Raw genomic sequence first — 25295 nt, forward strand, 5'->3', positions numbered from 1 at the left:
TTTTCCTGCAGTCTGACGGTAGCCTTAGCTGTGTTTTTAACCTGAGGAAAATCGATCCTATTCTTTCAGAGGTAGAGGGGTTAGAAATGTGAAAAGTAGCTTCACTATTTTATAGTAACAAGAAACAAAGCGGAGTCATGTATCTTTACACTGATTTGGACACAGAAGAGAAAGCTGCAGCTTGTATTTCTGTAATTAGATAAATCATCCAAAAGCTTAGATATTGGACCCGTTAAATCATGTGTCTATAATATCATTAGCTTCACAGCATAACTCTCTAACTCATCCACAAATGGACAAAAGTATGTGGACATGTTGAATCCTGGTGTTTCTTTTCTAACAGAGGTCTGGGATACAAAACAATAATGACTAATGTCAGAATATAGTTTTATATTATGGGATTAATATCATTGCATTGGTTAGTTTGGGTTAAATTATTATCTTTACTTCCAAAATGCCTCAGATGTTTGTTTGTTTTGTTTTTTTTTTATCCCTGACTCTGATTTTAAATGCTCTTCATCTAAATTTCTCAAATATTTTTCCTGCTCTGACTGTAAATAATAATTTCCATCTACTTTCATCACATCTGACTGAGGACGAAAAATCTACAATTAAACTATAGTAAAATATTGATGTTTCTAAACTATATGGACATAAATATGTGGACACATTATGTTTCCAGCTGTCAGATGTCCTGTTCATGAGGATTGGACACAGATACATCAACATTAACAATCAATATTATATTCATCCCATAATATAAAACTATATTCTGACATTAGTCATTATTGTTTTGGATCCCAGACCCCTGTTAGAAAAGAAACACCTGGATTCAACGCATCCACAGACTTTTGTCCATTTTTGTTTGATGCTAACGATATGCAATAATCTCATTCAGAGAGCTTTTACCTTTGTTGTATTTTCACTTTTTGCTTATTTTTGGTTGAAAACTGTGCGTGTGAGATCTAAACTGGTCCGTCTGCAGCAGTGGTTCTGTCTGGGAGGTTCTGGTTATCGCGGCCCCCCCACCGGGCCCTAGAGACTCACTCAGTGAAGTGAGGTGTAGGTCCACGGTACTGACTGTGACAGCCTGTCATTTAGAACAGTCCCTGCTCTGAGAACGACCCCCCCGCTGCCCGGTAATCTCCTAGAATTCCAATAATTTCAGCAATTGTGGCCTGTCATCAGCCGCCAGCGCCGAGCCGCAGACCGGTCGGTCCGGCTGACTGTCGATGTGGACGCTGAGCGCATTGTTCTCTGTATTTACTCACGGCGCTGCAGCTCTCACAGTCGCTGTGTGGCCACGCTGCTGCCTCCTTAAAAAGCAGCAGAAATGGTCTAAAAATAGTTTGTCTTTAAAAATAGTCGAGCATGGTTTTGGAGTTTGGAGGCTCCACTGAAACCAGAACCAGTGTTTGAGTTGGATCGGAGTGTGGGATCGCTGTCTCGCTCTCTGGACATCCTCCTCAGACGCCCACGTGTGCTTATCCAGCATTCACATCCACGAGTATGAGTGTTTGTGCATGTACAAGCAGGTATGTGGATGAAAGAGTCAGCAGTATGTGCATGTGTGTGAGGCTGCATGTACAAACGTGCATCTGCTAATGACATGTACGTGTGTATAATGACTGTATGTGCACGGCTGCATTCATTCACCACAGTGTGTGCATCAACATGAATGTGTTTGTAATGACAGACCAGAGTGTGGAACCGTGTGTACTTGTGTGTGTTCAAATGTGCAGTGTGTGCATTGTCTTTAAATGCATGTATATAGTTTATGAGGTGATGATAGAGGAGGACAGGTGGAGCAGGATTTGGCAGATTTCTAAAGTTATCTGAAGGCAAAGTGTCTTCATGGAAACTATGCTCTTTTACTTTTTCACCTTTTTTCAAACTTGTTTTCATTGGTAGGTTGGATAATTCCCTTTGGAGAGTAAATTTAAACCAAAATATAGTTTAATATTTTATGAAATGGCTACTTGATTTCCTGCAGGTATGTAGGGTAGATGTTACACGGTCCAACATTGCATTACAACTAAAACTGAAAAATGGGCAGTCTATCTTTGACATCTACAGCAATTTTGTGTTTTGTGCATAGTTAGTCAAAATTTAGTCTGATATGTGTAGGATTTTTTGAGTTACTTATGGGATCTGAAAGGAATTTAAGGGAGGTAGAAGGATGGGGTAGTTGTACTGTACATTGTACTGTTTGTTCATTTTAATGCCTGGTCCAACTAAAGGGCCATTTATTTGGACAAATATAATGAAAACAACAAAAAATAGCTCATAGTAGTTTAATTTCAAAGCTGATATCTATCCATTTAATATGTTTTCTTGATAAAAACCAAAATCCCCTTAGTTCTTCCATCCATATCTATGACATTGTACTGACAAAAACAGTGCTTTTAGAGATTCCATGTTTTCTTTTCTGTCTGTTTTAGTCACATGATACACACAGGAGTTAGTACTGGATTGCATAGCCATTGTTTTTGATGACTTTTGATGGTCTAATAATTGTTCTCCGCAACGTCTGTGCACTTTGAGATTTGGTGCAAAGTGCGTTACAAATAAAATAATAGTAATAATAATAATAAAAAAAATAAAAAATAAAATAATAATAATAATAATAATAATAATAATAATAATAATAATTATTATTATTATTATTATTATTATTAAAAGCTAACACTCATAACTAAAACCCAGACCAAATACTTGGACTGACGCCTGAAATGACGCCTCGCTATAAATCTATAAGTGAATATTCAGTTCTCACCTGCATACGGACCTGTTTCCACGTCAGTCTACTCTCCGACTCTAACCTTCATAAAATTTATAGACTGAGATTTATCACTGAATTTGATATGTGTACTCATAAATCTTTCCCACCGCTGACAACCGTACAGGTAGCCTACAGGTAAGTGAAGCCAGGACGTGCTGACGCAAACAAATGCACAGTTTTATTGTAGTTATTGTAGCTTCAGATCTATGAGAGCAGGCACAATAGTAATCCAACAGGTTCTGTCATCTGAAAAATCTCATATAAACATGTTCCTCGGAGATTAGTCGGATAAATATTGGTGAAGACGAGGCCTGATTGACCGTATGGACTTAACCTTTTACAGGTCACTCATTGAAATACTTGGATATTTAAATTTTCAACCTTAGTGTGTAACTGGAAATCGTCATCTACCTCCTCGTCAGTTGCCGTGACAACAGTCTCCCTCCTCTTAACATAAAACATCTGAGCAGTACTTGCTAAAAAGTAAACACATGCAATAAAACAACAGTTATAAGGTCATAAACTGACAGAAATCCCTCATATTCACTATTTACAGCTTCAAAATATCTATAAAATCTCTCTGAATCATTGTATATTGTTATAAAAACCAACATTATTCTGGACCTCACTGAGGTACGGGACTGGACCCATATTTATTGTTTGCAGAAATTACCAAAAATAGTCACTTGCCCAATAAAGGGTTAGATAGTGCCAGTAGTATTGTTTTGGATGTCAATATATGTGTGTAGTATTAACAGGTACAATTATGGCTCTGTTATAAGCAATTCAGACCAGTTTACATGTCTTTAAAGTGGTTATCAATCAGTTTTTCTTCAATTATGCCTTGTTTCCCTGACAACTGTCTTATAAAAACTTTTAACAAAAGTGTCAAAGGCTGGCTAAAGCAAAATCACAGATGCAAGCATTTTTAATCATTCTGATTTTACTGTAATTTTATGTAACTTTTATGTGACTTCAGATATTTACATATGTTGTATTCCTGTTTATGTGAGTATATGTATGTATAGATGCACGTATGTACGTATGTATGTATGTACGTATGTATGTACCGTGGTGTGCAAAAATATTAGAATACTTGTCAAATCTTAAGAAACTGGTGGTTTATTTGTTCCCAGAGCCTGAACTTCAATTTTTTGCCATTGCAAAAGGTATAGGCAAAGGTACTGAGAATATTTCACCTACACATTTATCAGTCCAGTCCTTTTTTTACATTTTACTCTAATATTTAGTGCCCCCCCCCCCTTGGCAACAATCACAGCAGTGCATCTTTCTGGCATTGTGTCGATGTATTTTCTGAGACTTTCAACCCCAGTATCATTCCCCGTTCTCAGAAGCTCATTCCAGAGAGTTTCCTTAGAGTTTCCTTAGATTGTTGCCAAGGGGGGCCACACTAAATATTAGAGTAAAATGTAAAAAAAACGGACTGGACTGATAAATGTGTAGGTGAAATATTCTCAGTACATTTGCCTTTACCTTTTGCAGTGGCAAAAAAGTGAAATTCAGGCTCTGGGAACAAATAAACCACCAGTTTCTTAAAGGTGCTGTGTGTAGGATTGTGGCCAAAACTGGTACTGCAATCACATTCAAAACACTGTAGAGCGTGGTATCCTCTCTGCCTCCCCCCAGACTACCCAGACTAGGGTTTGCCAGATCCAGCATGAGTGTCTACTACTAGCATTAATCCTTGCCACCACACCATGAATTTCATACAAAAAAATCATCACCAGACTTATTGTACATAAGTATAATATATAATAGGCCAGGACAAACGTCCTGCTCACTCAAATGAAAGTTTGCGAAGAATTAGGAGATAAGGAAAAGGGAAATGAGCCAAGCAGCACAGATTGCTACCGTGTGCCCCCCCCCCCGCCATAGTATTATAAGAAACCATCCGACCCCTGAACTAAACAGAGTTTGACATCCCTGCTCTACATAGACAAAATCAAATATAAGTCCAGTTTTGTTTTGTTTCTTTTTTTGCTTTAACACACTGTTTTAAGCATTTAGTATATAAAATAATATTAATTAATAGCCACATATTGAAAGTTAAGTTCTTTCTGCAAAAAAGTGCAGAAGAATTGGCCAAAAAAACCCATTTTCTAACACTTTTATTGCAAAAAAACCCATAAATAAATCTAGGTGGCCTCTTATAATGGTAGTCCTTTACGGGTTAAACTACTTACCATGAAACTGAGAGCCATAAAAATAGAAAGCATCATTACATACTTGCACCGTGTGACCGAACTGAAATAAGTGAGATGTTTCCTGCATTATTTGTCACAATCTGAGTGTTTCTAGGCCTAAATTATGACATTTACGAGCACAGAGGAAAAACTGTCCCAAGTGTGTAAACTGGGCAACGAGAGGTTTACTGAAACTACAGGCTTAGGTCTGTGGGGAGCCCAGCTCTGGTCAGGAGTTCAACCACAGGGAGGTTTTAATGATACGCTGTCCAGGAGTCCAGCATGTACAGATAGCATGAGAGGGAAGGGGAGGTGTGGGGGGGGAGAGAGAGAGAGAGAGAGAGAGAGAGAGAGAGAGAGGGGAAAAGGACAGAGAAACAGAGGTATAATACACCTGTACTGAGAGGAAGAACTGAAAAAAGAGAATCAGAACACTATTAATCCCAGGGGGAAATTATTGTGTGTTATAGTCACTCCATTCAAGTAGAATAAAAAGGAGCAGGAAAGAAATTATTAATACACACTGCAAAAAAGGCCTGTACAACTAGAAAAGCACTCGGAGAGCGCAGACCTCCACCAAGGCAGATCAGTCCCCCCCCTCCCTGATCACCACCAAAATTTAATCATCTGTTCCTTGTGCCAGTATCAACAGTTCCTGAAAATTTCCATAACTTTTTGTTATCTTGCTAACAAACAAACACAGATGAAAACATAACCTCCACGGTAAAAAAACAAAAATTAAACTCATTATTGGGTTAAAACATCTTATTCCAAGTAAAATTATCTGCCAGTGCAGTAAGAAAACTGCACTTATCAGGTTTTCCTAAAATAAGACAATATAATCTAAGGATCATAAAAATGCTAAAATTCTTATTTTAAGCAGAATATATGTTTCAAGTCTTCATTGTAAGATATTTTTAACTATGATATATATATATATATATATATATATATATATATATATATATATATATATATATATATATATATATGTGTGTGTGTGTGTGTGTGTGTGTGTGTGTGTGTGTGTGTAAACTTTTTAAAGATAAATATTCCAAGTCAGTTTATCTAAGTCAGATAGTCAGATATTCATTTTTTGCAGTGCAACAAAAAAGGAAAAGTTCTAAATATACAAACATATATATATAGCTCTGAAAACATATATACCAAATATACATATTCAAACACTCTATTACAACAGCAATTTGTATAATATGTATAAGACAATATTTTATCAATATGAAAATTAAAGAAATATACATAATAAGTGTACAAAAACATCACTGTGTAATTATAATTATGTGGTTATAAGGTGGAGCTGTTGAAGAGTAGAACGTCTGTTTTTATGACACTAATGTGAGGGCGACGTTTGTTTATAGACGTCTAGTTCATACCTGAAGCTGCACCTTCACAGTTTTTGATCACTAGTCGCACAAAGCTGTGCATATTTTCAGCTGCTTCCTTGTGATATGATGCATCTTTGTCACCTTAAGGAAATAACACTGCATTCCCTCCTAGTTTTTACAAAGCTTTTCAGTCATGTGAAAACTGAGACAGAACAATGTTCAGATGTGGATGTCCTACGTCCTGCTGCAGGAGTTCAACAAACAGACAAACACCAACATGGATGCATTCACTGTACCACGGAAACTCGGAAATCTGAGTCATTTTGAACAGATAAGTATACACCTCTTAAATTCAGAAATCTGTTTTGAAATATCCATGACTTTGTTTAAAACAGTAAAGATTATACTTTTTTCTTATTTTATCCCCAAAAATGGAGTTTCTGGGATATAATGGTTCTACCCTGAATGCTGCCACCACCAGATCTGCTGACGGATTCGCCACCACCGGATCTCCTTGGTTTTTTGGCGATAGTTAGGACAGATTTGGTTGGATTTCTTCTCCTTGATAACCAATAAATGGGACTTCTAGTGGAAGAACCCTATGGATTTCAGCTTTGCTTTTCCACTGGATAACTGCGCAAAACTTTACCATTATTTACTGAATATCTAAAAAACAGAAGTATGTAATGCCATTTTTTCCATTAAATCACAAATGCAATGGTTTATTCATTATCGCAAGATGACACGAGAAGTCATTCAATAAAGATGGCGACGAACGTAACTATGGTGTTGATTTACAGATATATTCATTATTATTATATATTACCCCTCTATCCCATACTAAATTAAAAATGATTGGGTTTCCTGTCCACACATACCTCGACATGTTTATTTTCAAACTCTTCTTCTTCTCTTGTTGTAACATCCATCAACATCCATTTTTTTTATTCACATGATATTAGTTGCAGAAAAAAGGTCTTTCCATTGCAGTTTTGTGTGATATACCAAATACGCTACGCCCGAAAAACCACCTCTTGCCAGTGCAAAAATTTTTAATCGAAGAACGAGAGTTTTGGCAAAATTGTCGTTTTTCCATTAGATATATATCACATTAATAAGGCTCAGTTCTCCAGATCCATAACATCAACATCTGAGTTAAAGAATTGAAAATGTATTATAAAACATTAGCCTTAGCAAAAAATCGCAAATGTGAACGTACCCTCAATCTGTTCGATAATTTATTTTTTGTTAATACTTGATAACTTTTGTTTATTGTATTGTGCGCTTTTGTATTGTTATGTTTACCTGCTTATTGTTTGTATCAATACTTAAATTTATATGTGATGATTATTTCTGTTAAATGTTGCATCTTTCTACTTGATTTTTTTTCCAACTATGAATGAGATTTTTGTTTTTCTCCCTTTTATTTTTCTTTAGAAAATGAACAAAGAAATAACATTACCCTTATCCTGGCAGAAAAATCAAAATTCAAATCCACGCATACAAACTGAGAATATTCTAGGTAAACAGAAATAGTTAATAAAATAAATGAAAAAATAAATAAATGAAATACAATAAAATGACAATACAATTTTAAAAAATTATAAAATCAGACCATAGTTGTGTACAATTGTACCACAGAATAGGAAATGAAGTCATACAGAGCTGTGATTTTTTGAGAAGTCTTTCTACTTGTTAATTATCAATAAAGGTTTAATAAAAAAACAAAAAAACTGAAACAACTTTGGCTCGGTGGCCAAAAAGCAGTACTGCAATAACACGGCACTGTTTTCACAGACAAAACAATAGTAAAGAAGCGTCCACAGACTGGTGTAGGAGGCAGAAAACATCCTTAAAACGTCCTGTTGTCGAACATATGACAGTGTTTTTCAGCCTCATTCACCAGTGGACACATTTCATACGTAATACAGATGAGAAAAATCTGTGTGTGTCTGTTGATGGCCATTGCCATGGCGACTGGAGACAGCGGGAGGCAGGGTGTTGACGTACGTCTGTGGAGATGAATTCATCACAACTTTTAAAAAGCGGCTCATCTCTGAAAATGTCTGTTTCTGACTACAATAAAGAAGAAAAATGTGAGAATAATGACTGGAAGGTGATGTCAGACTGTCAGAAATCGTCTTTAAAAGCTGGTTTTTAACTTTAGCTCTTGGTTCACTGACAATAGCTCCTCAGTTGTTAAATACCAAAGTCACCAGAGTCAAACTGATTTAAACTTTATCTTCATCTTTGCTGTTATATAACACCTAAATCATGACTAAAAACTACCCCAGAGAGCTTGTATCTTTTCTTATAAATTGTGAGGAATGCTGACTGTGTGTTTAATGGCCAAACTCCCAGAAAGTCCCACCGCGGACAGAAACTCAAACCAAACACACCTACAGAGTTTGGCTTTGTTGCAGAAAAAAAAAAAAAAAAAACAAGTATGAAGAGGTCTAACTGCACATACAGCGTCCGTCAGGCCTGAACTAACCCCAACATCAAGCATAATACTGAAACTGCTGACATAAGTTCATCTAAAAAAAAACAAAAAACACATTCAGGTCACTGTAAACATGCAGATCAGGGCAAATAGGTGGAAAAACAAATTTCTAATTCAGTTAATTAACCTTTTGATGACAGAAATAACTACATTTTGCACTTTACACCTTTCAAATTACTGTAACTCCTGAACCATTTGTGCTATCAACAAAATTCATGGCATCAGAAAACTGAGATTCTGAGCTTTCCAACACTATATGACACTTTATGGCAGAGGAGAGAGAGCAGGCAGAGCGAAGCACAGGACGAGAGAGTTTGTTTAGTTTTAGCTGTGTTTTAGCTAGGTTTTAGCTGTGTTTAAGCTAAGTTTTAGCAGAAAGCTGTGTTTTAGGTAGGTTTTAGCGGTGTTTTTTGGTAGGTTTTAGCTAGGTTTTAGCAGTGTTTTGGCTGTGTTTTACCCATGTTTTGGCCGTGTTTAAGCCGTGTTTTAGCAGTTATTGTACACAATTCATTTATTAAGACGGGGTAGTTGTTTGTTTACTACCCCTGTTTACTACCCCTGTCTTGATAAATGAATTATCTACAATAATTGTATGTGGAAGGCAGTATGAAACTCTACCAGAGGGTTTAGCAGTGTTTAAGCTGTGTTTTAGCTATGTTTTAGTGGGTTTTTAGCTAGGTTTTAGCAATGTTTTAGCTAGATTTTAGCAGTGTTTTAGCTAGGTTTTAGTGGTGTTTTAGCAGTGTTTTAGCTAGGTTTTAGTGGTGTTTTAGCGGTGTTTTAGCTAGGTTTTAGCAATGTTTTTGCTAGATTTTAGCGGTGTTGTAGCTAGGTTTTAGTGGTGCTTTAGTTAGGTTTTTAGCAATGTTTTAGCTAGATTTTAGCGGTGTTTTAGCTAGGTTTTAGCAGTGTTTTAGCAATGTTTTAGCTAGATTTTAGCGGTGTTTTAGCTAGGTTTTAGTGGTGCTTTAGTTAGGTTTTAGCAATGTTTTAGCTAGATTTTAGCGGTGTTTTAGCTAGGTTTTAGTGGTGTTTTAGGTAGGTTTTAGCAGTGTTTTAGCTACATTTTATCTACCTTTTGGCTGTGTTTTAGCTAGATTTTAGCTTTTTTTAGTAGTATTTTGACTAGGTTTTAGCTACGTTTTATCTAGGTTTTAACTGTGTTTATCCAGGTTTTAGCAGTGTTTTAGCTAGGTTTTAGCAGTGTTTTAGTGGGGATTTAGCAGTGATTTGTTAGAAACAGCTATAGTGAAAGTGCTGTTTATGAGTGTTCTAACTGTGGTTTGATGTAAAATAGTTGAAAGTTTACTTCTGCAATCTTAAAAGTTTCGTTATGAACATTTAGAGTTGTTTCTGATAATAAATATGCTATGTCTGTTTTTTTTTTTTTTCTTTTATACTACAACACACTGTTTTAAGCATTTATTATTATTGGCCAGATACTGAAGTTCTTCCTGAAAAGTATTGACAAAAAAGACATTTTCTGACACTTTCATTGCAAAGAAAACCTGAAGACATCTAGACGGCCTGATACAATGGCAGTCAACAGACAACATAAAGTACAGCATCACAAAGTCAACATTAACAGAGAGAATGTGATCAGAATGAATGAATTAACGTTTAAATAAAGAAGTGTTGAGTTGAGGACGATAAGATACGAGCGCATGTGTGTGCATTTGTGAAAGGTGGCGCTGCTTTTATCAGATACAGTTTAGTCGACGCACGTTCCACTGTTTGCAACCCGGTTATTCACGCAAACACGTCGGAACCCTTTGTTTCTTACTGTGAAACAAAGGCAGTGACGGATGAATATTTCAGTCTGACAAGAGGAAGAGGAACTGCACAAAAATGTAAAAGAGGAAAAAGAAAAGGTGAAAGTAAAGACTCGAAGGGAGAGAAAGAAAGAGGGGATTTTATCTGTTACTTTCAACACTAAACTCTCTGTGAACCATACAAACGACGATAGAGATCTGAACTCAACAACCAACCTTGTGTGTGTGTTTCTGCTGAGTTGTAAAGCTCCATTTTTATCTATCAGTCTAATCACAACAACAGCCAATGCGCAGGTTTCACAGTGTGTCACCATGAGTCAAGCCTAAAGTACTCTTGTATGTGTTTGTTTGAATAAGTCACAGTCCTCACACTTTCACCCTTTAACCCCTGAGACAGTATTTTACCTACTCCATAACAGTCCTACAGCACCACTCTTGTGAAAATATGGTCACTTCTGGCCCCAAAAAGCCAAAACTTCCCTGGCTGAAATGAGGTAATCGAGGGTGGGACTCCTGATGTGAAGATGGAGGTCAGTGGATGAGGAGGTAGATGGTCCAAACAGGTCACAGCTCTGGACCTCAGCAGCAAAAATTGGATCATTTATCTTCAAAAACTGATCCAGATGCCTCAAAACATCCCAAATATTAACCCATAATGACCCAGTGCTGCTTTTGTGTCAATCAAGCTCCACGATTGTGGAACCACCTCCCTGCCTCGGTCCAGGAGGCAGACACCCTCTCTATGTTTAAGAGTAGGTTAAAAACGTTCCTTTTTGATGAATCCTATAGTTCGGGCAGCTCAGGCTGCTCTTAGTTCTGCTGCTATAGGCTTAGACTGATGGACACTCATCTGGATACACTGAGCTCTTCTCTGCTCTTCCTCCTCCTCTATGACCTCCTCTCTGCTCCTCTTTCTCCCTGACCTTTTCTCTCCTAATTTTCTCTTCTATTTACGCCCCAGTGAATACATGGTACTGAGTTGACCTCTTCCCTGGAGTCTCTGTGCTTTATCGCCTCACAGGTTTTCCCAGGATCATCACAGGTTTTCCCTGGATCATCTCTGGACCTGCTGCTGTGGTCCTGCCTCTCTCCTCCTTCATCGTTATCACTCACTTATCCATGTAGTTATGATAGTGTTTATTATACAGTTCCATAGATGTTCTAGTTCAGTTATCTGTGCATCAACTGCATCCATGTGTCTCCCCCTACTTCCCCCCTTCTCCCCCTCTCCCCCAGTCTCTCTCTATCTCTATCGCTCTCTCTTTTTCTCTTTCTTTACCCTTTCTCTTTAACCCCAACTGGTCAAGGCAGTCATCCATCCTCCAGGACTCAGGGTCTGCTCCAGGTTTCTGCTGTTAAAGGTAGTTTTTCCTTTCAGTGTCTGCACTCCCTAGTGTTTGCTCCTGGAGGATTCAGTTGGGTTTCTGTAAATTGGCTTAGAGTCTGGTTTTGACCAACTCTATATGCAAAGTGTCATGAGATAACTTTTGTTATGATTTGGAGCTATATAAATAAAATTTGATTTGATTTGATTTGTGTCAGTTCCCAATTTATTTTTTTCTCTCTATTTAACCTTTCATAAGTGAGTCATTACCATTTATCATAATATTATCCTTTGTATTTTGCATTTTATCAGTGAAAATCTGGGATTTTCCTATATTCAATTTACTGATCATGTACTTAAATCATCATGCTGAGTTGGCATTTGAGTTGTTATAACATTAACTGAACATACGTAACCTCCTGCACATGCTCAGTGCATTCTTCTGTGGTTTGAGTGTATCCTGCCATGGGCTCTGTCTGTGTTTGTGTACAGCGCCACATATAGGTGTGGCATACGTATTGCACCGTTTAACCCAGTTGTCATGTCGGCTATTGGACTTTGTCTGTCTTGTCTGTTTTGTTTGTCATTTCCTGTTTTATTTTGTTAAGTTTCCCTCATGTGTCTTGTCTGTTGTCTTTACTTCCTCTCCCTGATCGTGTTCACCTTTTCCCTGATTACCTGACTCCTCCCTGATTATCTCCACCTGTGTCCAATTGTCTTCCCGCCTTCCTGTGTATTTAAACCCTCAGTCTTCCCCTGTTTAGTTGCCAGTTTGTGCTCTACAACTTGTTGTGTTCACTTACCAGCGTTTTGGATGCTGTTTGTTTGTCTGCCGTGTTTGACCCGTTTTCGTCCTTCGACCACTGATTCAGCCTGTTCCTATCCTGCCTGCTCGTTATCGACCTGGTTCGCTACCCGACTCTGTCTCTGCCTACTCCCTTTATCACCTCAGCCTCCACCGATTACCTGTGCTTCGACCTTCGCCTGGATTACTACCGTGAGTTTGCCTGTCCCCCATGTACCGTTGCTTGTGTGACTGCTTTCCCGTGTATGACCTGGCTTGTTTTTTGACCACCCTCTGTTTGTCCCCAGTGGGGATTCCGTTGGGGTTTTCCCGGCTCGGCCAAGCTGGTCGTCTGCCGTATCCACCCGCAGCCCAGACGTTTTTCCCCGGATCCGGTGGCTTCACAGAAGTTGTACTATCTCTGTGTTGTATTCTTACCCCTGTTAAAGTGTTTAATAAAAACACTAAACCTTACTGGATTTTTGTGGTCTTGCTTTTGGGTTCAGCCTTTGTACTTAGCCTATCACACCAGTTTCCCGTTTCCACCTGGATGCAGATATTTATGGAAACAATACGTGTATGGACGCAAAACTTTTAGAATCTGCAAAAGAAAAATACCACGAGCATTGTCGTCTGGACGTAGCCTTGGTAACTGGTCCTCCATCCTTTTCCTGTACCCTGATAGGCCCATGACATGTGTGATGGTTTTGTCCACAGTCCTGTGTCAGCAGGGGGACAGGTGACCAGTCTACATGATACTCTATTGGCAGTGTTGTATACCACATTTCATGTTCTGTTTAAATGTGCCAGTTTGTTCTGTACATTTCATGAATAAAAAAAATAAATAAATAAAATGTGGTGCTATTCCCTCCTCCTCCAGTCCCAGCCTCTCCATTTCTGTGGAAATTTTAAAAATAAATGGCTCATATTCCCTCTGTGCTCCTCACTCACAGGTATTAACTAACCTTTGTTTAGCTGGTAAACATTCCATATGTCTCTAGGCCTTTGCATGTGCAGTGCTGCTGATAACACGAAATGGCCTCTTATATGCCCTGGAATACAATTAAGCTTAAGCATGTCAAATAGGACATAAAGTATTATGTAATCAGCTGCATTTTTTGTTGTGTTCATTGAATTCTTCAGGTAATATACCTTTAGTGGTACCAGGCATTAAAATGAACAAGAAATTGGAAAAAAAAAAAAAAAAAGATTACCAGTCTACACAGGATAGAACCAGGGCAGCTGTGGATACATCTGTAGTTTACCACCACCAGAGTGTGAATGTGTGAGTGAATGAATAATGGATCCACTGTACGTGCTTTGAGTATGCATTCATAGAAAAGCGCTATACTGTATAAATCTAATCCATTATTATTATTATTATTATTATTATTATAGAACCAGGGTGCTGATTGGCTCTGTGGTAATAGACACAAGAGAAAGGTAGTCCCACTGGACCGGGGACAGAGACAGTTAAAAAAAATATCCTTGAATTATAAAAAACAAACAAAAAAAAAAAAAAACATGCACGCTTGGCAAAAAAAAATCTCCTCCGAAAAAAGAAAAGTCCTCACTTTGCAGAAGAATCAGTTTCCATAAATGCTGTACTTTGTCAAAACAGTTGATTCTTCACTGATTGTTTCCCTCCTTCAAAAAAAAGTGTCATCCCTTTTGCAAAAACATGTCTACGCTGACCAGCGATGCCTTCACTTTCCTCATTTATTGATGACTGTACTTTCCAGTAAACACTTCGAGCTGTAAGAGTTTCCATTAAAGTTCCGTAGCTTCCCAAATACAAACATCAGACTGGATTCAATCTGACCTGGGATCAGATGTCACCTGTGATCTATATAAACCGTGACCCCAGCTTTCACAGAAATAGTAAGCATTGCTCACCACAGTGTTTTTGCTGACATGCAGATGTCCATCCACATCCCATAATGCCGTGCGATCCTGACTTCGACAGATGGTGAAAACCAGAAGTGAGAGCGTGCAGATGTTTCCATGTTTCCAGAGTCAGCACTTTGACTGGACACTGAGACAGACATGTCAACTGTCACTTCAGCTCCTTCTGATGCAGCTCAGATCTTCGCTGTGTCGACTTCATCCCCTTTAACGTGGACTGTTCGCTCTGACAAAGGACTGAATATGACCTGTAGTTTATCAACGTTCACAACACCATAATTATGCCTCTGTCGGGTTATTTTAGACAGAAGAACCCTGCAGAAACAGAACAGCTGTGCTTGATCACTGAATACACATAGGTACAACTTTACTGTCACTGATAATTCCATGTATTGGACAAAATAATGCAGTTTAACATCTACCAGAAGAGTAGATAGGAGCAGAGTACGAGTTAATAAAGAGCATGCTTAATGTGTAATTACATCTACAGAAAATAAAATATCTTCCATGAGGATTCCATGCAGTAATCAAAGCCAAAGTCTGGCCAATGAAATATTAAAGTGTGGGACTGTTCTTTTTGACAGTGAAAAATGTATGTAAGTAATTAATGATGCACTTGATGCCAAGTGTTTCTGTCACTGCCTTTTGCAGGAATATTAAATCATAAACACCACAGGTATTCTCCTCCAATCAAACACAATCATAAGTAGATGCATGCAGCTTTTGAAAACAGGTTGGATGGACCTTCTTAAAGCTGCGTATGACTTTTGTTACCAATCCTCAAATCTGTAAAAGCCGAGACATAGCCTAAGTATCACGAATTGATGTCGCCGCTACAGTGATCACATGGTTCATGCAAGTCTCAATAGTTCCAAACAAACAGTGCGCTGTCATGTTCTTCTATGGGGCAGACAGCAACGAGTGCGTTATTGCAGGTAAATATACAAATAAACCACACACAAGACTATTTCCAACTGTTGTGTCACTACTGTCTGTATGTTTGTGTCAGTTCTGCTTTTGAGTAGTGGGGTTGAACACTGAAAGGACTGACTTTAGTACTGCGGAAAGTTTTAAATGTATTCGTAGGTTTACGAAACAAGCGCAGGACAAATAAAACTACTTATGGGCATCACATGAAACCAATATGAAATGTTAACAAATGACAAATAGGATAAAATAACTGTCAAAGTGGACCCGTATTTGTACCTGCAGTAAATGACAGTAATGATCACATGACCTCAGCTGACAAACTGAACCCAACACCGCCAGGTTCAACAGAACAGCTCCAATAAAACCCACAGAACCACATTTGGACTAATGGTACCTTACCTTAGAAACTCCATCATTTATAGTTATAGTGGTTGAATCTCAACAGCTGGACAAGTCAAACTAGCTACAGGACTACAGCTGAAAATCCAACAGAGCGGTTGTATAAGATATAAATGTATACAAACGCTAACACATACCAAAGAAAACAGAATTTACAACATAAATGTCGCTAATACAGGAAATACACTTGATAATTTGACAGATGATGATATCTTATTAACTTAGCCCTGGAGTTGATAGATCAGCAGAAATAGAAATGAAAGTGTTCCTACACCGCCATACTCAATGTTTGGAACTACTGACCCCACCTCCAGAACCCGGAAGTAGGTCCATGTTTTGTCCGCCATTTTTTTACAATGGGAGTGTGGTAACTCTGTTTTCTCTACTGCTCTGGACTCCAGTGAATGCCACTGTCAGATCATCACATCAGGCAGCTTGAGACTTAAGTTTCCTCTCCAGAGCTCATGTAAATAAGCCACTTGAAAATATGAAAATTACAGTAAATGTTTAAGTAAAAACATAATAAGCTGATAATACACTGTGTGACAAATGCAGAGCTATTTAACAACACATAGACGACTTTAAAATGAAGTGTTTTAATTGGATCGGCAGCAGAAGTTTTATCTGACTCGACATTTTTGTTCCTGAAAACCAGTTGTTGCTGTGGCCGTGCAGGCGAAAACAGCAGTCAGCATGTCTGCGCTGTGTCGTTGGCTGTGTTTACAGTGAATGGCAGCAGGCTATTTAAAGCGGCTGAGTGTATTTATGTCAGATGTATACAGCATTGAGGAGCCGGCGGGACTCGCTGAGACGCTGTGGTTCACTTTGGGTCATTTTGGGCTCCAGGAGTTTGTCAGAAAAAGCAAAAAAAAAGGAAAAACAGGTTGTTGTTGTTGTCATCTTCAGAGCTGAGGTGACGTCTGGGTCGACCGAGGCCGCCACAGTTCTCTTGAGGTCACCGACAGAGGAGTGATCAAGGACAGTTTGTAGAAATAAATGTTTTTTTTAATCATTTTTGTTGTCAAAACTTCCCCATTGTGAATATTTTGTGTTTTCTATCGTTGTAAACTGACTCTGTCTGAACTTTTGGGTTGTTGGTTGGACAGAATAAACAGTTTGACAATGTCAGATCACAGAAATGCCATCAATTCATTATCATTTTTCACATTTTATAGACTAAACAACAACAAAAACAACACTAAACACTATCTGAAATTCCTTGCGACCTCAGAAACAGCCATTTATCAAAGGATGCAGTAAATAAGATTCCTGCAATTTCTTATGGCTTGCGTGCAAATAATCCTTTTTACTTCTTAACTGAATGAAAGGACTCTGAAGCATCTAAATGTCAGCGGTGATAAGAGCTGTCTGACCATCATTTACCAAAGGAAAAGGAGAAGATGCCATCCTACATGTCGTTGAAGTAACATCTAAGGTGTCACATCATCCAAGCCTTCAAGAAAATATCCAACCAGATCATATAAGCTCCCACTGCTTATTAAAGATTTTCCATCTTATGTTGTGACATATATAAATACTATACATCTATGTTATGAATTTTCAGTACTTTAAACCATAATCACCACCTACACCACTGCTGTGGTAAAATTATGGTGTAGAATATCTGCTTCCATTAGTGATTTCCTCATTTGAATTATATTTTAGTACCATTCTCTGGGAATATCATGAGTTTTACAAAGACTGTTCCTACCCACTTGTTTTTATTCACATTTCCAGCCCCCCGAAAAGTTTTAACTGTTTGAAGCAGTGGAAAAGTTTTGATATTTATTGTTTATACGGATCCCCATTAACTTCCACCATAGTGGTAGCTACTCTTCCTGGGGTCCGTTAAAATACAAATACAGTTACAAAATACATACATAAATCAAGACAAGTTTACAGCAAGTTGAACATTTCATCTTAGCACATATACCGAAAAACATTTAAACTTTTATCTTTACAGCAACTTGTATTGCGAGTGTCGAAACAATCATTTGCATTCCTGTATTTCCTTCAGTAGTTCCTGTTTGTGTTTTTTTGAATGAATGTAAGCTTTTAGTGTGTTTGATGTATAAAGGTAATTTATTCCATTGACTGGGGGCCCTGTAAATGACAGAATTTTTCAATTGATTCGTTTTTGGTTTGGGAAGTACTGACGTTAACCTTTAAAAACCTAAACATCTACTGGTAACCAAAACCATCTAATGATATAAAAAGTTCTTCTGATCCACTAATCCTATCAATCCATGTCAATAATTGGTGTAAAATACAGTTCTTCATCTTTTCATGGTCATCAGATATGACCCATTTGGACGTTCAGAGGCTCCGTAGTTACAGTGGAAACACCGTCATCTTCTACAACATTGATTCACCAGTAAAACCCATGGAGTTGGATCAATGACAGTGGATGGACACACTGGGTTTTTGTTCAGTTAATGACAGATTGGACTGAAAAAGACACTTTTTCTTCATTTTTCCTTTTTTGATACAAACACTTGAATTTACTTTGAGTTTTCATGAGTATTAATTTCTTAAGCTACGTTCAAACTGCAGGTAAATGTGGCCCAAATCGAATTTATTTTGCCCATATGTGACCTGGATCTGATCTGTTAAAGACAGTTTGAACAGCACTAATCTGACCCAGACCACTTTCATATGTGGTCCTAAATCCGACCCAGACCACTTTCATATGTGGTCCTAAATCCGACCCGGACCACTTTCATACGTGGTCCTAAATCCGACCCGGACCACTTTCATACGTGGTCCTAAATCTGATACATATCTGATATTTTCAAATGCAACTTCAGTCTGAACTACCAGGTCGCATTTATCCAATCTTTACGTCATTGAAATGCGACAAAGGCCACAATTCTGCATCTCAGGAGGAGGAGCGGTGGGAAAATATATTTCCGTCTGTAAACACAGTGTGTGTGTCTGAGTGGTCTCGTATTCCATCAGGACCTTTTTAGTGCATGTGGGTCACTTCTGGGTCACATTCAGTTCAGACTCAAAACTGATAGAAGTCGCATTTAATGTGGAATATGAACCAACACACACACAAAAAAAAGATTTCACCCAAAAATCCAAATTGTGCATTAAGACCTGCTGTGTGAACGCAGCCTATGACATTGTATTATTCTTATATTTATTAATTAAATATTTCAGTCCTCAGTGTTTGTAACATCTCATCCAAACCCCGCCCACACAGATTTATGACATTGAGCTTGATTAGACCTGCCCTCGCGTCTGTGCAGGAATACTGATATCTGCACTTCACTGCCAATCAGTCACCACATGAAAAACGCAGGTGTAATTTATTACAAGAAAAACAAATACACAGTGTAGGTGTTCCAGGTTCAGGCTGTTATGCTGTTCATTCTGGCCAACTGTCAAACCCAAGTCTTACTGGAAACCTCATGTTTGTGTTATTTTTTGCATAATTATACCTTCACATCTGGCTTTGTCTGTCATTTTTTGCTATTGTTGTCATTGGACGGCTGCAGTGTAAAAGTTAGTCTTCCCAAATCGTTCAGGTATGCTGTGCTGTCCTCGAATCCCCTTCAAATCCTGTACATTTTAAAGGTACAATGTTTTAAAAGGAAAAAAAAAAAAAACACCTGTGGATGCTTAAGGCTCATATATGCTCGCTTTACATATGTAAATAGGTCCTGCCCGTTTCTACTGTTGTCATGGAGATTGATCTCAATAAACGGCATTGTAGGTCACGCCAGTTCTTATGGAATTTGTCGTGCCACTCATATGCATTTTCCACCTTTCGCATGTTACTCAACGCCATTTGATCGCATGTCAATTTACGCCAGGATCTCCAGTTCACATATCCGTAACCGCTAACCCTAACCCTAACCCTCAGTGCGTGGTATTTGACGCAGTGTGAACATACACGCGGAAAGCTTATAATGCATACAGATAACAATTAAAAGTGCTGTGTATATTTACACAATTTCATGACATCACGTTGGATATTGAGATGGGTAGTTGTCATAAATATGTCAGTAGTTTTTCAATAACTCACACAGTTGCTCCTTGAAAAGTTCCGCTATTTATAGAAATTATTCTCTCCAAATCTCACCACTGCCCCCTGTGGTTCCCAGTGGTACTGCTCTGTATTCTCCATTTGGGTTTGCATCCAAAAGCTCCCGGAAAACGTACAGAATTATGCACAGAATGTACGCAGAGGACGGAGCGAACGCTGCATCCGTATCCGTCTGCGTCTTTAATGTAGAGCATACACAAACCCTTATTCCACCTCCGTTTCAGTCGACTTCAACCAGCTCATTTCTTCCACGAACACCAACAAAATCCTTAGAAAAATGTCAATCTGGTTTCCAGTCCCTGCTCAGCACTGGGACTGAACTGGCCCAGGTCACTACTGATCTACTATTTACAGCCCACTGAGGTACATGTTGGTTTTAATTCTGTTTGACCTCCAAACCTGAGCTGTTGAAGTAAAAGCATAAGTCAGTGTGGCATATGTTTGTACCAGGTCAAGTGGAAGGCAGTTCTATGGAAAGGTTGAGGGTTTGATGAGGAAAATCATAATTTAATGCACTGTACACTGTCAACAGTTTGTAACACTAGGAACCATTAAAAAAAAAAACACTAGGAACCATAAAAAACCCCACTAGGAACCATTTAAAAAAACAAACACTAGGAACCATAAAAAAAAACACTAGGAACCATTTAAAAACAAACACTAGGAACCAGTAACAAAACCAAACAATAAAAAAGCAGCAGGAGGTTGAATCCATTTAATTTAGTCATGAACAAAAAACTCTGAACAAAAAACACAGGCTGGGTTCTGTCTACCATCCATCCATTCATCCATCCATCCATCCATGTATCCATCCATCCATCTTTCATCCATCCATCCTTGTATCAATCCATCCATCCATCCATCTTTCATCCATCCATCCATGTATCGATCTGTCTTTCATTCATCCATCATTCCATCCATTGATCCATCCATCCATCCATTCATCCATCCATCCATCCATCCATCCATCTTTCATCATCTTTCATCATCTTTCATCCATCCATCCATCCATCCATCCATGTATCTATCCATCCATGTATCTATCCATCCATCCTTGTGTCAATCCATCCATCCTTGCATCCTTGTATCAGTCGATCCATCCATCTTTCATCCATCTTTCATCCATCCATCCTTGTATCAATCCATCCATCCATCCATCTTTCATCCATCTTTCATCCATCCATGTATCGATCCATCCATCGATTCATCCATCCATCCATCCATCCATCCATCCATCCATCCATCCATCCATCCATCCATCCAATACTGGATTCAAACCCAGGACCTTCTTTCTGACTGCTGCACCACCATGTTTCTCCTGTTCCAAACCAAACTGTAGTGATATTTTTGGTCATGAATAAAACACACTGTTTGCACATGCACAGTGAGGGAACCACTGATGTGGTCTAGTTACCAGATTATTTTAGTTTGACCATCTCACAGTGTGACTGCTGCTCCAACCTTTGTTTACTAACAACACGTGGGAAATCAGCATGAAATAATCTATTGATCAACACAGCACAAAGATCAACGCCGCTTAAAATACTACTCTCAACTATCTCCGAAGAGTTGTTTTCCTGAGCCTCAACCAGCATATTAATAATAATAATAATAATAATAATAATAATAAACTTTATTTGTATAGCACCTTTCATACAGAAATTGTAGCCCAAAGTGCTTCACATTGATTGAAAAAAAATACAATATTAAAACACATTTAGATTTGATTAGAAATACAATAAAATAAAAATAAATATAAAAACAGCGCACATTAAAATATTTGATTATGCATAGAATTTTTGAAGTGCAAGAAATAAGATGAAATGTGAGAGAAATACAATAAAATAAAAATAAAAGCAGCGCTATATTGACTAAATACCACATGCATGTTGTGTTCTTTACCTACATCAGGGTCTGACACTTGGTAAATGTTATCATCTGACATTCTACATACAAGTCACACCCACATTACCCATGTCACACACTGTGGCTGAGGAAAAACTTGTAAGACTGTGGAAATCTCAAAGCCTATTGGGGTTTCACACAAAAATAAACAACAGTTGACTTCAGTAATGGAAGGTTATGGCTGAGACAGGTGGCTGTTGTCGATCGCTGTGTTGAAGGATCTTTCAGGTCGACTGGAAGAACGAGGTGCAACAGAGATTACAGCTTTAAGAAAATCATGACAAAGAGCATGTTCAACAATGACACATGACATCCGTAAAAAGTGCTTCAAATAACCATTATTTAATAAAACATCGTTAAATAACAATAAATAAGATAACCAACACTAAAGAAAACCAAAAAACCAAAATGAACCTCTGCCATATCTGTATTTGAATAAATACCTAAAAATATCGAAGCAGTACTTTTTGATATTGATACAGTATTGTGAAATGAAATATCGTAATATATTGAAGAACCGATATTTTCTAACATCCCTAGTTATAAATGTAACAAATTAAAGGTGCAGTATGTAGGAATTATGTTCTAAGTAATTATAAAATGGCCTTGACTGTCACCAGACATTAAGGAATCATTTCAAATACTGATCTCACTGACAGTAGGAGTCCAGCCAGAATATTTGCATTTGTAAAGCTCAGTGTCAGCCTCGAAATGATGTTTATGTTGACATTGTGTGTTTTGGTCTGAGGCTCCGCCCATCACCTGTCTGCCAATCACAGAGTCAGAAGCCTTTGTTCATCCAGGTTGCCAGTTCCACTGAGCTGCAGCTGGAACATTTCTGATCATAAATGTCTGACGTTAATAAACCTACAAGGACTCTGATTATTCCCAAATACATCGTGACAAAGTGAGAAACAAAACAAGGAGATGTACAGGAGATGATTCTGAAACATGGAGACAGATGAAAGCAGAGAAGAATTTGAAGACCAACGCCGGCTAGTCTGACCACCCGGTAAGAACCACTGAGAGCTGGGGCCGCGGCCTCTTCACCTGGTCCCAGACTGTTGGTGTCCCGGGGCCAGGTTGCAGTCTCTTCTCCTGGCCCTGGTGAAAAGAACGGGTACCGGTGTAGGACTTATCACTTGCCATGGTAGCTCCTTGTAGTTCAGTGTTTTCTGTGGAAGTGACCTCTTCATGTAGCGGTGTGTAATACGAAGGCGGGGGGGGTACAGTAGTGATCCGTGCCACTTGTACTTCGCGGAAGTAAAAGTGAAACTTAAGTCTCATTTACCTTTTCCCTATCTCCTGAATCTTCGCAAACTTTCATTAGAGTGTACAGGACGTTTGTCCCGGCCTGTTATAAGACTTATGTATAAAAAGTCTGGTGATGATTTTTTTGCATGAAATTTATGTTGTGGTGGTAAGGATTAGTGGAAACGCTAGTGGTAGATGCTCATGCTGGATCTGGCGGAAGGGATACTTCCCTTGGACCCTACTTACCATACTTGGACCATACTTGGACCCTAGGCAGAAGGGATACCACACTCTACAGCAGGGGTGTCAAACTCCGGTCCTCGAGGGCCGGTATCCTGCATGTTTTAGATGTTTCCCTCCTCCAGCCACACCTGGTTCAATTAATGATCAGCGCATCATCATGTTCTGCAGAAGTCTGATAATGATGTAATGGCTTCCAGGTGTGATGGAAGAGGGAAACATCTAAAACATGCAGGATACCGGCCCTCGAGGATCTGAGTTTGACACCCCTGCTCTACAGTATTTTGAATGTGATTGCAGTACCAGTTTTGGCCACAATCCTACGTACACCACCTTTAAGAAGGAATTCAAACAGGTTGTAGAAATCCACTGAATTTTTGTCCAAATGAATATAAAGATAGTTTTGCAGCAGCTGGAGGGTTCAAATTCAAACTGTATGAACTATTAGAGTCCAAATACACAAATAAATGAACCACAGACTAATAAAAGAGGGTTTAGACAAATAAGTTATTAATGAAATAAACCCAAAAAAGCAGTTTATTTGACACCAGAACAGTGAGGTTGTTCAAACTGATGATGTATTCTTCTAACTCTGTTGATGTTATTTTGATGCTCATTTTAGTTTGTACACACACACACACGCACGCACACACACACACACACACCTGACCACAGCCAATCACCTGCTTCCCTTCTTTACTTCCTCCTGCAGGCGCTCAGAGCTGAGTGCGGCTTACATAAGAAAATAAAAGAACCATTGAGCGGTGTTTATTCCACACATCCTTCATACAGACTTTATATAACAGTCAGCTCAAAGGGCTGAGACGCCGACGGAGAGCCTGAGCGGGGTAAAGTCCAAACCTGACCCAGTAAGCAGGATTTATCAGGGCAGACTTTAAACCGGCCTGTTGTTTTATGGTCGAGTTACTGATCAACCTGCAGCCCCGGGCCTGGGAACGCTGCACAGACGCAAAACCCAGGTGACCTCTGACCCCTGACCTTCATCAGGATAACAAACCAACACCTGAAATGGAACAGCACACAATCCACGTAGCGACCGCAGACGGCAAAAAAATATACTGCACGCTTTTTCAAACTGGTTCTGTCAGAGCTCAGCTTCAGTTTGAGTCATTTACTAAAGGGTCTTAACCTGGGGGGGCAAACATGGAGCCTGGGGGCCAAAACCTGTCCACGGGATGAGTTTAGAAAGTGCAGCAATTACACTGAAGCTATTCACAGTCAAGGGTGTCGAACTCATTTTAGTTCAGGCTCCACACTGCAAAAATGTAAATCTTACCAAGTGTATTTTTCTCATTTCTAGTCCAAATATCTCATCACACTTAAAATAAGACAGAATCACCTAAAGAGGAACTTTTCAGTGAGATAAAAGAACTGATTTATAGACAATAGATCTGGAAAATCTGATTTCAAGAAATCTTACCAAGATAATTTTCATTTGTTCCATTGGCAGATTTTTTTGTTTGTTTGTTTTTTCTTAATTCAAGAGTTTTTTTTTTTTTTTTTTTGCTTAATTCAAGGGGAAAAAATCCAGGGAAAATTCCAGTGGGAGGAACCTTGTATTGATCAGGTAGTAAACAATAAACTCAGTCCCAATAGTCAAAGTCAAAAAGTCAAAGTCAGCTTTTATTGTTAGTTTTGCCGTGTGTACATCACATACAGAAAACTGAAAACGTAAACTGAAAATCTGAAAACTGAAAATCTAAATCTCCACAGTGCAAAATGAACATAGTAGGAAAAAAATAGAATAGAATAGATAAACAACAGGGGGTTGAAGAGACAATAAATACACAATAAAGGTGCAACAGTAACAATAGTTATTATTAATTGTATGTTTATAAGAAGAGATGAACTGGTGTTATGCAGCATGATGGT

The 25295-nt window shown here is 38.5% G+C and overlaps 1 long non-coding RNA gene across 1 annotated transcript; it reads left to right on the plus strand.

The window, feature by feature from the left end:
• The first annotated feature begins 500 nt into the window (after nt 1-500).
• LOC115438620 (uncharacterized) lies at nt 501-24845 on the plus strand. Its single transcript, XR_003938116.1, has 3 exons — nt 501-621; nt 9457-9459; nt 24835-24845. It is a non-coding gene; the product is annotated as an uncharacterized LOC115438620 (long non-coding RNA).
• Nucleotides 24846-25295: the final 450 nt, after the last annotated feature.

The sequence above is a fragment of the Sphaeramia orbicularis genome, chromosome 3 (assembly GCF_902148855.1).
Source record: "Sphaeramia orbicularis chromosome 3, fSphaOr1.1, whole genome shotgun sequence".
NCBI classification, from domain to species: Eukaryota; Metazoa; Chordata; class Actinopteri; order Kurtiformes; family Apogonidae; genus Sphaeramia; species Sphaeramia orbicularis.